Raw genomic sequence first — 14,265 nt, 5'->3', positions numbered from 1 at the left:
GTGGAGTAAAATGGCCTGACAACCAGGCTGGGAAGGACTTTTTGTGACTGAGTCTACAGATACCTCTGCCTTCTAAGTAGAAAACAGAAGACAAGCATTGCTGTCTGGAAAAGGATAGCTCCCACTGACAGCCAGCTCCATGCACATCTATATGACAATGTACCCCAACTCTATGACAGCTCCATCCCTGCCCATCCCTGGGCCATCCCATCCCATAATATGTATCATACTTATATTTTCTTTCTATGAGGCTCCTACAACCTCTGCTTCCTTTCTCTCCATTTAAAACCTTCTTATGGCCGGGCGCGGTGGCTCAAGCCTGTAATCCCAGCACTTTGGGAGGCCGAGACGGGCGGATCACGAGGTCAGGAGATCGAGACCATCCTGGCAACACAGTGAAACCCCGTTTCTACTAAAAAATACAAAAAAATAGCCGGGCGAGGTGGTGGGCGCCTGTAGTCCCAGCTACTCGGGAGGCTGAGGCAGGAGAATGGCGCAAACCCGGGAGGCGGAGCTTGCAGTGAGCTGAGATCCAGCCACTGCACTCCAGCCTGGGCGACGGAGCCAGACTCCGTCTCAAAAAAATAAAATAAAATAAAATAAAATAAATAAAACCTTCTTATGAACAGATTTCTCTGACTTGCTTCTAGCTTTTTTGTATCTTGATTTTCCAGCTCTGCCTAGTCCCTTTGGATTGATGATTTAACTGGATTCTTTCCCATAGAATCACCCTTAGACCTAGGACCTATGTTTTAGAGGGTTCTTCTTTGGGGAAATCTATGGTCCCTAAGGGATGTGCCCATCGGGAGTCCAAACTTCCTTCTGGGTCATATTGCAGGTAACTGGGACCCTGGAATTTCCTGTCCAAACAGTCCTTATCCTGATTCCAGGGCCTAGACAAGCAGCTTCTCTGGGTCTGAAGAGGGGACCTTGCTGCCTGTGAGTGAACTCCCAGGCCTGAGGCGTGGCTGAGGGCAGTGCACAGGGCTTTTTGAGATGCAGGATGGAGCCAGGGCCAGGAAGAGAAGGGGGAATACCGGGGGCTGGGATCCTCTGTTTGTACTCCTGCCCTGGCCCAGCTAATCCTAGAGGTTCCAGGTATGAAGATGAATGAGGTCCAGTCGCTGGCCCAAAGGAACATCAAGAACACAAGTAAACCAGGGATCAAAGTTGAACTAAATATTGTTTCTTTCTTCTGTCTAAAGCCCGGAGCCTGGAGCAGCCTTCAACGTGCTGCTCTCTACTCCCTCTGAATGACCTGCACCTCCCCAGCAGCAGGCAACCCCACCTCAAAGTGTTGCCCTCTCAAAATGCTCTCCAGTTCATCAAGACCCCAATCTTACAACTGGGGCTCATCTCAGAAGAGGAAGAGGGCAGTAAGACGGTGCTATCTCTTCCCTCTCTGCCCCAGCTTCTTCATCTATCAAGTGGAAGTCATAACTGCCCCCTCACTTCCCCAGGATTACTTTGAGGATAAAATTAGAATTGATCACCTGATTGCCCAACATTCAAGGCTATTCTAAGCAACCACCTCTCAAAGAGTAGTGCAAGAAAGAGCTAATCTGGGGTTACAGACACTGACACTCTGGACTATACATTGAGCTCTAGCCGTGCCAAGTTCTTGAGTCAATGCTGGTTTTCCATGTCACCCAGCACGCCTCAGGACTAACGCCCCCCAGTATGTACTCAACAGATGAAAGAATTTAATCTTAGTCCAAGCAGACTATAACTTGGGAAGACAGATCTCCAACAAGGGCTTACTCTAGCTGTGGGGAGACAGGCACACTTCTACTCTGTTCATGAAAATGCAAAATGGTACAGGCCTTTGGGAAAGTATCTTGGTAATATTCATCAAAAGTACACACGCAATTACTCTTTGACCTTGCAAATCCATTTCTGGGAATCCACAGATATACATTCTTATGAGATGACGTATGTACAAAGTTAGTTATGACACCACAGGTTGTAACAGCAAAAGATTAGAAATAGCCCCAGGCTCCATAAATAGAGATTAGTTAAATATACTGTGATGCAGCCTTACAACACAATACCTTAAAACAGAACAAGGACACTTTTTATGCATTGATGTGGAAGGATCTCCTTGATATATTGTTTATGTAAAAAATAATGGAAATAAGAATGCATTTTAACATTTTAATTTTTTCTTTCTTTTCTAAAAATATTTTTTATTTCCATTGGTTTTTGGGGAACAGATGGTGTTTGGTTACATGAGTAGGTTCTTTAGTGGTGATTTGTGAGATTTTGGTGTACCCATCACCTGAGCAGTATACACTGAACCCAATTTGTAGTTTTTTTTTTAATCCTTCACCCCCTTCCCACATTTTTATATTTGATTGTATTTTCACAAAGAAACACTAGAAGTGTACAGAAGAAATTAGTAAGCGAGGCAGGCCGGGCACAGTGGCTCATGGCTGTAATCTCAGCACTTTGGGAGGCCGAGGTGGGTGGATCACCTGAGGTCAAGAGTTTGAGACCAGCCTGGCCAATATGGCCATCTCTACTAAAAGTGCAAAAAAATTGGCTGGGAGTGGTGGCATGCACGTGTAGTCCCAGCTACTTAGGAGACAAAGGCACGAGGATCGCTTGAACCTGGGTGGTGGAGGTTGCAGTAAGCCAAGATCACACCACTGTACTCCAGCCTGAGTGAAAGAGTGAGACTCTGTCTCAATTTAAAAAGAAAAGAAAAGAAAAAAAAAAGAGGCAGGAGAGAGGTTTTTCAGTATACAAACATATATATATATATTTTTTAAACATAAATATTTTAACTTTGCAAAAAAGAAATTAATAAAGATTTTTTCAAAATCACTTCAGAATGCCTTCTAAATGGGCAAAGAGTGCTGAACTAGGTGGCAGAGGTTCAGATTCGATCTTGGGTGGGGCCCTGGCTTCCCTGAATTTGCTCATCTGTAAGACTACGGTGGCCCTGTATGCTCTCAGTCCCTTACAGCCCTGCTCTTCTATAAATAAGATATTTTCCTGGATCGCACCCTGTGTTATATTACTGCTCCCTTCTGTGCCCTTTCATTTGTACAGACAGTATCAAATTGACTGAGCATGTTTGGCACCAACTACGGGAGAATTCCCAGCATCTCACAATTCATATCTGGTTACTTCCTGCTCTTGGATTATATTTGTCAATTGTCCATGCCGTGTACTTTTCTCTTAGGCTTTATTCAGAGGCTTTTAAATTTGCACTTTAACTTGGATTAGTCCTTTTAGAAAGCAATTTGGTCATATAAAAGGTAACTCATTTACTCTTTTGAAAGAGTTTAATACAGCATCCTGTTTATTGGGGAATTACCATCTATATGACAAAGTCCAGTTGTTTTATTCACTGATTTGGAATTACTTCTATTGAGGGTTGTAGGGATGAGGGAGTAGGGATAACAGAAATCCATGGGTAGAGGATATGGAAGATGAGGTCAGCCAACTGCTCTGCTGCGTTTGGGGAAAAAAGGGCAAGGCTAAGGATGACAAAAAACCAGACAGGGGAGTGCTCTATGCAGAACAGAAGCATTGTTGTGCTCTGAGGTTGTGCAAAGGAGATCATTGAGTGAGAAGCATGGAGACAGAGGCTGAAGGCTCAAGGAGGATAGAGGAGCTCTACGAGTATAAGACACCAACTCTGCAATTGAGTCTGCTCCCAGCTACTCGGGAGGCAACTCGACTCTCACATCTGGCTGGGTGTCTGATGCTGGTGTGGACAGTGTTAGTATAACCTGCTGAGACACCCAGAGATCCCAGCACAACAATTTTCCTCTTTTCATTCCTTGAAAACCATTTTTGTTCAAAAACAAAATTTCATATTAAAAAATTAATTCTCAACCCAGCTATCACACTCCTCAGTATCTACCGAAAGGAGTTGAAAACATATCCACACAAACACCTGCACATGTATGTTTATAACAGCTTCATTCATAATTGCCAAAACCTGGAAGCAACCAAGATGTCTTTTGGGAGGCGAGTGGATAAATAAACTGTGGCACATCCAGACAATAGAATATTATTCAGCACTCAAAAGAAACAGGCTATCGAGCCTTGAAAAGGCATAAAGTCACCTTAAATGCATTATTAAGTGGAAGAAGCCAATCTTAATAGGCTACATACTCTATGATTCCAACTATATAATGTTCTTTTTTTTTTTTTTTGACAGAGTTTCCCTCTGTCATCCAGGCTGGAGTACAATGGTGCGATCTTAGCTCATTACAACCTCGGCCTCCTGGGTTCAAGTGATTCTCGTGCCTCAGCCACCATACCCCACTAATTTTTGTATTCTTAGTAGAGACAGGGTTTTGCCATGTTGGCCAGGCTGGTCTCAAACTCCTGGCCTCAAGTGATTCTCCCACCTTGGCCCCTCAGAGTGCTGGGATTACAGGCATGAGCCATCGCATCCAGCCATTCCAACTATAAAACATTCTTCTGGAAAAGGCAAAGACAGTAAAAAGATTAGTTCTTGTCAGGGACTAGCGGGGAGGGAGGGATGAATAAGTGTAGTATGGATGATTTTTAGGGCAATGAAACTACTTAGTATGATATTATAATGGTGGATACATATCATTATACGTTTGTCCGAACCCATAGAATGTACACCACCAAGAGTGAATCCTCATGTAAACTATGGACTCTGGGTGATAATGGACTTTGGGTGATAATGATGTGTCAATGTAGGTTCATCAATTTTAACAAATATACAACTTTGGTGAAGGACGTTGATAATGGGGAAGGCCATGCAACTGCCTCCTATATGAGGGCAGAGGGTTAATGGAAAATCTCTGTACCTTCCTCTCAATTTTACTGTGAACCTGAAACTACTCTACAAAATAAAGTCTGTTTTTTAATTCCAATTACTCTCACCCAAACACAATTCTTTTTTTTTTCTCTGTGTTTACTTCCAGGCCCTGATCATAAAAACTTATTGTTCCAGAAATAGAATAATTCTGTAGGTAGATTTCTGATATCTTCATTTAATATTACTTTATAAACCTGTGGCCTGAAAGCCTTCACAATGATTATTTTAATGACTGAATAATGTTCCATTGCATAGATACACTGTAATTTAGTTAACCATTTCCCTATTATGTTAAAGTTTCTTATATATTTAGCTTTCCTATCCTCAAAAAAATTTATTTAAAATGAATTCTCAGCACTAGGCGAGGTGGCTCACATCTATAATCCCAGCACTTTGGGAGGCTGAGGACAGGCATTTGGCACCAGCCTGGGCAACATGGCAAAACCTCATCTCTATAAAAAATACAGAAATTAGCCGGGCATGATGGTGTGCACCTGTCGTACCAGCTACTCGGGAGGCTAAGGTGGGAGGATCGCTTGAGCCTGAGAGGTAGAAGCTGCAGTGAGCCAAGATTGTGCCACTGCACTGCAGCCTGGGCAACAGAGCAAGACACTGTCTCAAAAAATAGAAAAAAAAAAAAAAAAAAAGAATTCTCCAGGGAAGCATAACTAGGTTAAAGTATATGAACATGGCAGATGTTTTCATTACTTTCTTACTTTATATCTTTCTTGAATTTATCCTATCTTCAGCCATGAAGTTTACTAGGACATTTAGGCAGAGCATCTTTTTGTTTCTTGGCCATCATTTGGGATCAAGATTTCATTTTTTAATGTATTTTAATAAGCTTTTTACACCTCTGACTTAAGCTATCATAACCATTATCTTTATTTTAAAAGTAATGCTATCACATTGATTCATTTAATCCACTGTATTTTTAAGTTCTTTTCTGAAATTTTTCATTGCTATCTATCAATTTTTTTCTTTATCATTTTTTTCTGTAGCCTTCGTTCTTACAAAGTTATTCCTCCACAATAGAAATGAATACTCTAATCTTTGCTAGTTTTTCCACAACTTGATTTAGAGGTTTAATAAGCTTACAGATAGGGAGTTTAATTTGGTGTGTGGTGTGTGGCCCCCAGAAAGAGTAAACTAATCTTGACTGATTGATTGTATTTATTTCACAACGTATAAGTCCCTACCCTGGGAAGTCAGTTTGGTCGCATTATCCCATGGGAGCAGTTCTTTATAGGTTAACCAGTCAATGTACATATTGCTTGGCAAGACTAGGCTTCAGCTTGTCCAGCATGAGTCTTGACTTACACTTCCATATTCCCTACAGAAAGTAGCCCCATGCTTTCCACCTGACAGATGTTCCACAAGTCTTTGTTAATTTTACCTGATTGGCATCAAAAAGAGCAACACAGAGCTGTTATTTAAAAGAATAAGCCAGAAACTGAATGGTATTGTTTTTAACTATTAGGACATGTTGCCACGCATCAGTCTTTCCCAGCTCATTGTTAGCTGGAAATGACTGGGAATGGGAACGTTGGGGGTAAATCCTGGATGGGTGTGGCTAATAAAGAGGATATGGCTGTGGAGCAGATAGACTTGGCTTCAAACTCTGCATTTACTACTTTCTAGCTGGGGACCTTGAGCAAACTGAGCTCTGGGTTCCTCATTTTGTAAAAAGAGTTCAAAAGAGCTCTTGGTGTGGTTGAAATGAGAGTTCGAAATAATATACTCAGAGCACCTGCCAAGGTGTCTGGCCCCAAGCTGCTCAGTGTCTAACAATGATTATCACCTTCCTTGCTTCCATCATGTGCTGGAAAATCTAAGTGCATTAAAAAAAAATGAGAGACTTAAGGATGTGAATCCCTATGAGAAAGCATGAATATCAAGAAGGAAGCATAAAAGGTATGAAAGAAGCACGCACACACACATTCACACACACCCACACACACGTGCAACAATTCCAGGCTCAACTGTCTTGGCTGCATATGTTTTATCAAACATAGGAATATATTACAGCGAAGTTGTCTAAACTCTTGTTTATCTGAGTCCATCAGAGTTTATCTGTAAGTAATCTATCTCTAAAAGGCTGAAAGCTTTCCAGTTCATTCTAACACAGCAGTCCCATTTCTGGGAATTTATTTTAAAGTATATCCACACACCTACAAAATAATGGATTTATAGGGTTACTTACTGCAGCAGAAGACTGGAAACACCTCAAATATCTATCACTAGGGAACTGGTTGAATAAATAAACTATGGACACAACCACACAAAGGAACATTCTGTAGCTATAAAAAAAAAATATGAGGAAACACCCCATGAACTGATAGAGGACAATTTCCTTGATTTACGGTTAAAAAGAGCAGGTGGAGCACAGGTTATAAAACATGCTACCTTTTCTGCAATATTTTCAACAGTAGCAACTTCCCTTTCCCGATCTGCAAAACCACCAACACAGGGCTGACCTTAGGAACCAACGCGGTTCAGCACTAGGACATTCACGGGCTAAAGAAGAAAAACTATACCATCATCTTACTGGCTGCTTAGGAAGATATCTGACATAATTCAGCATCCATCCTATCCTCTTAAAAGAAAAATATAAAACCCTATTAGTGTTTTAGAGGTAATGCAAAGACTCCCTCTGTATTACAAACCTATTAGAAACCAAGAGGAAGTGTGAGAAACGATGCTGAAATACTAAATGCGCGCTATAAAATCAGGTTCAAGTCAAGAATGAGTTCTGTCTGGGCCAGTTCTGGAAGTTCCAGCCAACATGCTGAAATAAGAAAAAGGAGAAAAAAACAAATGTATTATTTTCAAATGATGTGATGTTAATCAATGGAACGTTAGTTAAAATAAGAAATATCAAGCAGGGCGGCCGCGGGGGACAAAGGGCGGGCGGATCGGCGGGGAGGGGGCGGGGCGCGGCAGGCCAGGCCCGGGGCTCCGCAAGCTGCAGCTGCCCCCGGGCGCCCCCGCCGGCGCCCTCGCCGCGGAGCAGCGCGGAGCGGAGCCGGCGAACTAACCCGAGCCAGCCGACGGGCGTCCCGGAGGCGGCGGCGCAGCACGGCGGGGGGCGCGGCGTCGGTGGCCCCGGTCCCCGGGCCGGGCAGTGGCGGCCCAGGACCACGCGTCTACTTTCAGAGCCCCCCCCGGGGCCGCAGGAGAGGGCCCGGGCGGCACGGACGATGAGGGCCCAGTGAGGCGCCAAGGGAAGGTCACCGTCCAGTATGACCTCAAGGAACTACGGAAGCGCCTCAACCTAGAGGAGTGGATCCAGGAGCAGCTTACGCGCCTCTACGACTGCCAGGAAGAGGAGATCCCAGAACTGGAGATTGATGTGGATGAGCTCCTGGACAAGGAGAGTGATGATGCCCGGGCTGCTGGTTGACTGTTACAAACCCACAGAGGCCTTCACCTCTGGCCTGCTGGGCAAGATCCGGGGCATGCAGAAGCTGAGCCCACCCCAGAAGAAGTGAGGGTCCCCGACCCAGGCGAACGGTGGCTCCCACAGGACAATCGCTGCCCCCCGAACTCGTAGCAACAGCAATACCGGGGGACCCTGCGGCGAGGCCTGGTGCCATGAGCAGGGCTCCTCGTGCCCCTGGCCTAGGAGTCTCTTCCCCTGCCCCCTCAGTTTTCCACTTTTGGGGTTTTTTTATTGTTATTAAACTGATGGGACTTTTTGTGTTTTTATATTGACTCTGCAGCGCGGTCCCGTTAATAAAGCTAGGAGATGCCTTTGGTGCAAAAAAAAAAAAAAAGAAAGAAATATCAAGCAATAGAATCCTACTGCAGGATGATGATATAGAATAACATTTTATGGTGGAAAAGTATCCAAGATATAGTATCAAATGGAAGAAGCAGTTTACAAAATAGTATCATACTATGTTTAGTTAAAGTATCTATTTATATCCCCATGTTGAATATATAGGTAGAGAAAAGTCTGAAAGGAAATCCACCAAAATATATTTAGAGATTGTATCTCTGGCCTATGGGTTTTGAAGTGATTCTTATTTTTATATACTTTTCAGCATGTCCTAAATGCTTTATTATGAGCATATGTATGTAATTTTTTAGGTAAATTTCTTTCACCCACAAACACACGCACTCATGTGTGCACATGCAAAACTCATTTCAAGGTCAGTGGGATGAGCTGCATTTCTCTTAAAGTGGTTAGTGTTTGTGACCTAAGGCCACTTTCCAACTCCCACCTTTGTGAAAAACCAAGCTGGTCTGCTCTGCCTGGTCCCTGCACCTCTGAACAGAAGCCTCAGATCTGTGGACTCCAAAAAAGTTTACTCTGGGCTCAATTCCCCAGGTAACCATGGCCCCTGTCCTCAGTACCTATACCTAGTCCTAGCCCTATCCTAGCTGTTTGCAAAGAACCGCCAGCCCTCTGAAGCCTGCCTACCTTGCCTGAGTGAAGAGGGCTCCTCCTTGTGACACATCCAACAGAAGCCTTTGCCTCCCCCGTGGGTGAATTTGGAGATCCCTGTGGCAGTCTGAAGCCTCCAAATGCCAGGCTTCTCAGCCCCACAATGGGGCTGAAGGTCATAGGCAGAGCATACCAGTTCCTGTCACCTCATCCCCCTCATCTTGGGACCTTAAATGTCCCATATATGTATTTCTTTCCTTGGGTCCCTGCCTTGTATTTCAGACGGCTGGTTGGGTGCATTCTGTTACCTCGTTTTTGTTGGCCACATTTCATGAACCCTGTGTCTGCCTTTCCCCATCTCATCTTAGGAACATTGCCGGGCACAAGCTGCTGGTATGTGTGGTGTATCTGATCCTTATTTATTCTCCACCCTGCACCCTGAAGTTGTGAGAAGGCCCCCATCAGGTCTCAATTCCTCTGGGGAGAGGACTGGATTTGCTATCTTCCTGTGTCAACTTGAGTCATAATCCAGCAGCCTGCCCCCAGAGCCTGGTACTTCTCTTGCCTGGTACTTGCCCCACACCCCACCAGCTTCCCTCCTGGCCCACTGCCCACCACACCATTGTAGGGTGGTCAGACTCACTCCGTAAGGCTGGACACCATCACCCCAGACAGGAGCATTCCCATGGCTGCAGCAATGGAGTGAACAAGCCATATATATGTCCAGCATGACTCAGTAGACTGAGATCAAAGCTGGCCTTGATCATCTTGGGACTCTGAAAAATATAGGCAGAGTCATCCCTCATCTATCCAGAACCATTATGGAAAGTGTCTCCTTTCCATAATTTAGTTATGAACCAGGAATTAATGCACAGATACAAATGCCTTCAAATAGAGTTGCTTTGAACCTGGGAAATCTTTACGTTATACTCATTTCCACCTAGCTTGGTTATTTGATTTCTAACTCCAAAACATTTTAGGAAAAGCAAACTAGAAAAAAGGGAAAGCAGCCGGGCGCGGTGGCTCAAGCCTGTAATCCCAGCACTTTGGGAGGCCGAGACGGGCGGATCACGAGGTCAGGAGATCGAGACCATCCTGGCTAACACGGTGAAACCCCGTCTCTACTACAAAATACAAAAAAACGGCCGGGCGCGGTGGCTCAAGCCTGTAATCCCAGCACTTTGGGAGGCCGAGGCGGGCGGATCACAAGGTCAGGAGATCGAGACCACAGTGAAACCCCGTCTCTACTAAAAATACAAAAAATTAGCCGGGTGCGGTGGCGGGCGCCTGTAGTCCTAGCTACTCAGGAGGCTGAGGCAGGAGAATGGCGTGAACCCAGGAGGCGGAGCTTGCAGTGAGCCGAGATCGCGCCACTGCACTCCAGCCTGGGCAACAGCGTGAGACTCTGTCTCAAAAAAAAAAAAAAAAAAAAAAAAAAAAACAAAATACAAAAAAACTAGCTGGGCGAGGTGGTGGGCGCCTGTAGTCCCAGCTACTCGGGAGGCTGAGGCAGGAGAATGGCGTCAACCCGGGAGGCGGAGCTTGCAGTGAGCTGAGATCCCGCCACTGCACTCCAGCCTGGGCGACAGAGCGAGACTCCGTCTCAAAAAAAAAAAAAAAAAAAAAAAAGAAAAAAGGGAAAGCAGCAGCTATGTGGCAGGCCTCAGGAAATGATTGCCTGATAATTGATAACATGCAAGGTTTGGAAAAGTATGAGACCTCCAAAAGAGGGAGCAAACAGTCCTTTGCATCTGATATTACCACTCAGCACACAACCTCATGTTTATAACGCAACCCCAAGTCACGCACGTGCAAACATGAGTCACCTTCAGCATGCTCCCCGAGGATGCCTAGGTGTTTCCAAACAAGTCCCAGACCTCTGAAGACTGCATACCCTGTCCGAAGTTGAGAGGGCTTCCCCACGTAATGCATCCCCCGAAGCTTTTGCATAATCACAGTACGCGAGCAGCACAATCAGTTCTCAGAAACTGATGGGAATGCATTTTTAAGGTTGATATACTTACAACAGTAAATATATATTCATATATTTAAAGCACAAATAGTGCTTTATTTGCTGCCTATATCCTTGTTTCTTGAATTAGCTAATGAAGGGGAAAGAAACCTTGACCAATTAATTGTTAATGACCTCAGTTTTCTGATGAACTTCGCCTTCCTCATCTCTAAAATGAAGCCAATAATACCTGCCTGAAGCGCTTCGGATCACCATGAAAATCTAATAGGGTAGCTATGTGAAAGTTCTACAGAAAAGAATAAAGAATGTGTGGTAATTTCCCTTATCTAGATTGGATCATGCATCTAAATTACAGAAGGAAGGAAAACTACAAGTACACATTACTCAAAGGTTAGAGATTAGGCAAATCTTGAAGACAGATAATTGACAGAATTGGGCACAGCTCAGAGCGGACTTCCACCAGTGTTAGCAACAGGCTATTCTTGGGGAAAAAGCGACACCTATTGCATCTAACTATACTGCAATGGACACAGAAAACCAAAAGTCTTCAAACTTGTGTTCAACGTTAGTCGGGCATGAGATCCCTACTTCACTATTGCAAAAATAAAAAATTAGAAATAGTCATACCGTATTTCTCCGGAAAAATGACAATCTTCTTTCATTTAAAAATAACTGTTTCATATTCAAGTGTAATGCATATTATAGATATTTAAAGAAGAACACAAAGATCCTCTAATAACATCATTATCAAACATGTCTTAGAGCTGCTGCCACTGCCATCTTCATTTCTCTTCATTCTTCCATTTTTTTCCTTCACTTATTCTCCTTCCCCACCTCTTCATCATCCTCCTCCTTCCATCTCAATTCATGCACATTGTTAAAAATAAAATAAAAAATAAGATAGTAAATCAAAAGTAAAACCCCTCATCAGGGTGACCATTGCTAACAGTTGGTTGTGTGCTATGCCACACAATTTTATGACAGTGGAAATACATATCTATTACAAACTATTATAAGATAGTACTGGTTGTCATTGCTCTCCAGCCAAAGATCACTCGGAACACACCTGTAGTCAAGCAAGTTGGGGTTATTACTCTTTGCTGTGGGGGAGAATGCATGGCATGGGGAACTGTGGGGTGTTTCAGTAAGAGGGTGCTAGAAAGAACTTATTATGGGACTCAGGCTTGTGCTAGGGGGTTTGCAGAAGGGTTTAAGGAAGCAGGGTAATTCTGTGGGTGGGTATCTTAATAACTCTCATCCGGAAGGAGGGAAGACTGCTGCAAAGCTAAAGCCAGTGAAGAACTGGTAAAGAAGCAGCAGTCATTCCTCTTAGCCGGGACAGGAGGCTGCTCAGTCATTTTGTGGTCTGGACAATGTTCCTGTTTTGCCTGCATTCAGACGTGATTACAGAGTGATCTCATTTTTTTCTTCATCTATCATCGGCACTGAGTGTCCTTGTCTGATGTTGGTGTTCTATGAAATCCTTTATGTTCAATAGGAAAACACCGAGGCTATGAGTGCCAGGCCAACTCCCATCTGTCAGGGACCACTTTTCTCTTTCTTATTGTTTCCTCTTTTTTTTTGCTTAACAATGTGGACATTTTTTCATGTCAATACTGAAGCTAATTTAACCAAATTTCTATTGTTGAATAATTGATTTTTTCCCAACATTTCAGGCTTATAATTAATATAAAATAAAAATCTTTAGAAGTATGTCTTTGCACACTTATACTGCTATTTCCTTAAAATAAATATCTAAAAGTGTAATTACTGGATCAAATGATATATACACTTTAAAGTTTTCAATAGATATTGCCAGAATGCCCTCCATAGAGTGTGTAATAATTTCATTTCCAACAATAGTATAGAGCACCCACTCTCCACAAATCCTTATTTGGGGAGCACACAAGGTCACCAACCTTTTTTTCTTGTCTTTTCTGGTTCCATAGATGGAAAAAAATCTTATTTTAAAGTGTTTTATTATGTAAAATTTGATACACACAAAAGACAAAATGAGGCATGTATATGTCTCACTAGACTACACTACATTAGACTGTCTCAGTAGCTTCAGGGGAGTCTGGTTAGGTGGTACAAATGCTTTAATCATCTCAAACCTGTTTCTCAAGCTGCTAGCTAAGAAGAGAGGTCAGTAGAATGAGGTATCTTTGGGTTCCTCAGATTTGGAACACACCTTAACAATAGCGCCTTTCAAAGTGTGTTGCTGTCTGCTTACTCATCTGCCTACCCCTGAATTATGAGCTTTAGGGGACAGGGACTATGTCTTATTCACTTTTGTGTTTCCAGAATCTAGCCCAGAACCTAACCTAAATAGACCTAAATTAATATTTAATCAACACCCCCAATCTATCTTTCTAAAATCAATTGATACACAAGTAGTTGGGGGTGATAAATTAGCTATAGATTTTCTATGTAAGAAACATACTTATACATAAATTTCAATTTGTCCAACTACTCTATTGGAATAATTCCTACAGATTGGAACTGCCAGGACAAAGTATATACAAGATCTAAATTTTGAGTAAATTTCCCAAAACTGGAGTAAATTTTCCCAATGTTTAATAGTTCCTTATTTCCTAATATTCTATACAAATGTTAGATTTCTGTATTTGTGATCATTGATAATGTAATATTACAAAGAAATTGCTTTTTCATCTATTAATGTTAAGCTACATCATCTTCATATCATCTTATTAATCATTTGCATTATTTCATTTTCCTCTGTTTCTTTTATTTTCATTTCCCTTTTAATGTTAGTCTCTTTGTTACTGATTTCTAAGAGCTCATTTATGATTAAGAAGGTTAACATTTTTTCAAGTATTGCAAATGAAATACCATGTTTTTCTCATTTATTTTACTGTGGTGTTTTAATTTTGGGTTGTGCAGAAGTTACATATTGAAATATGATCATGTTCTGTTTTACATATATGAAATGAACAATGAGTAAAGGAGGAAACACCGCTCCACTCTAGGAAGGCAAGACCCAGTTCTTGGAAGTTGATCCCTAATGGGCACTATTTGGGTACTTTGTAACTGCAGGGGTTCTGAGCACAAGCTTTGGAATCTGAGAGACCT

The 14,265-nt window shown here is 42.7% G+C and overlaps 1 pseudogene; it reads left to right on the top strand.

The window, feature by feature from the left end:
- The first annotated feature begins 1,106 nt into the window (after positions 1-1,106).
- LOC105465446 (protein phosphatase 1 regulatory subunit 14B pseudogene) lies at positions 1,107-8,590 on the top strand (annotated as a pseudogene).
- Positions 8,591-14,265: the final 5,675 nt, after the last annotated feature.

Source organism: Macaca nemestrina, chromosome 13 (assembly GCF_043159975.1).
Source record: "Macaca nemestrina isolate mMacNem1 chromosome 13, mMacNem.hap1, whole genome shotgun sequence".
Lineage (NCBI taxonomy): Eukaryota > Metazoa > Chordata > Mammalia > Primates > Cercopithecidae > Macaca > Macaca nemestrina.
Note: the sequence above shows the minus strand (reverse complement) of the source record. Positions and strands in the feature narration are given on the sequence as shown.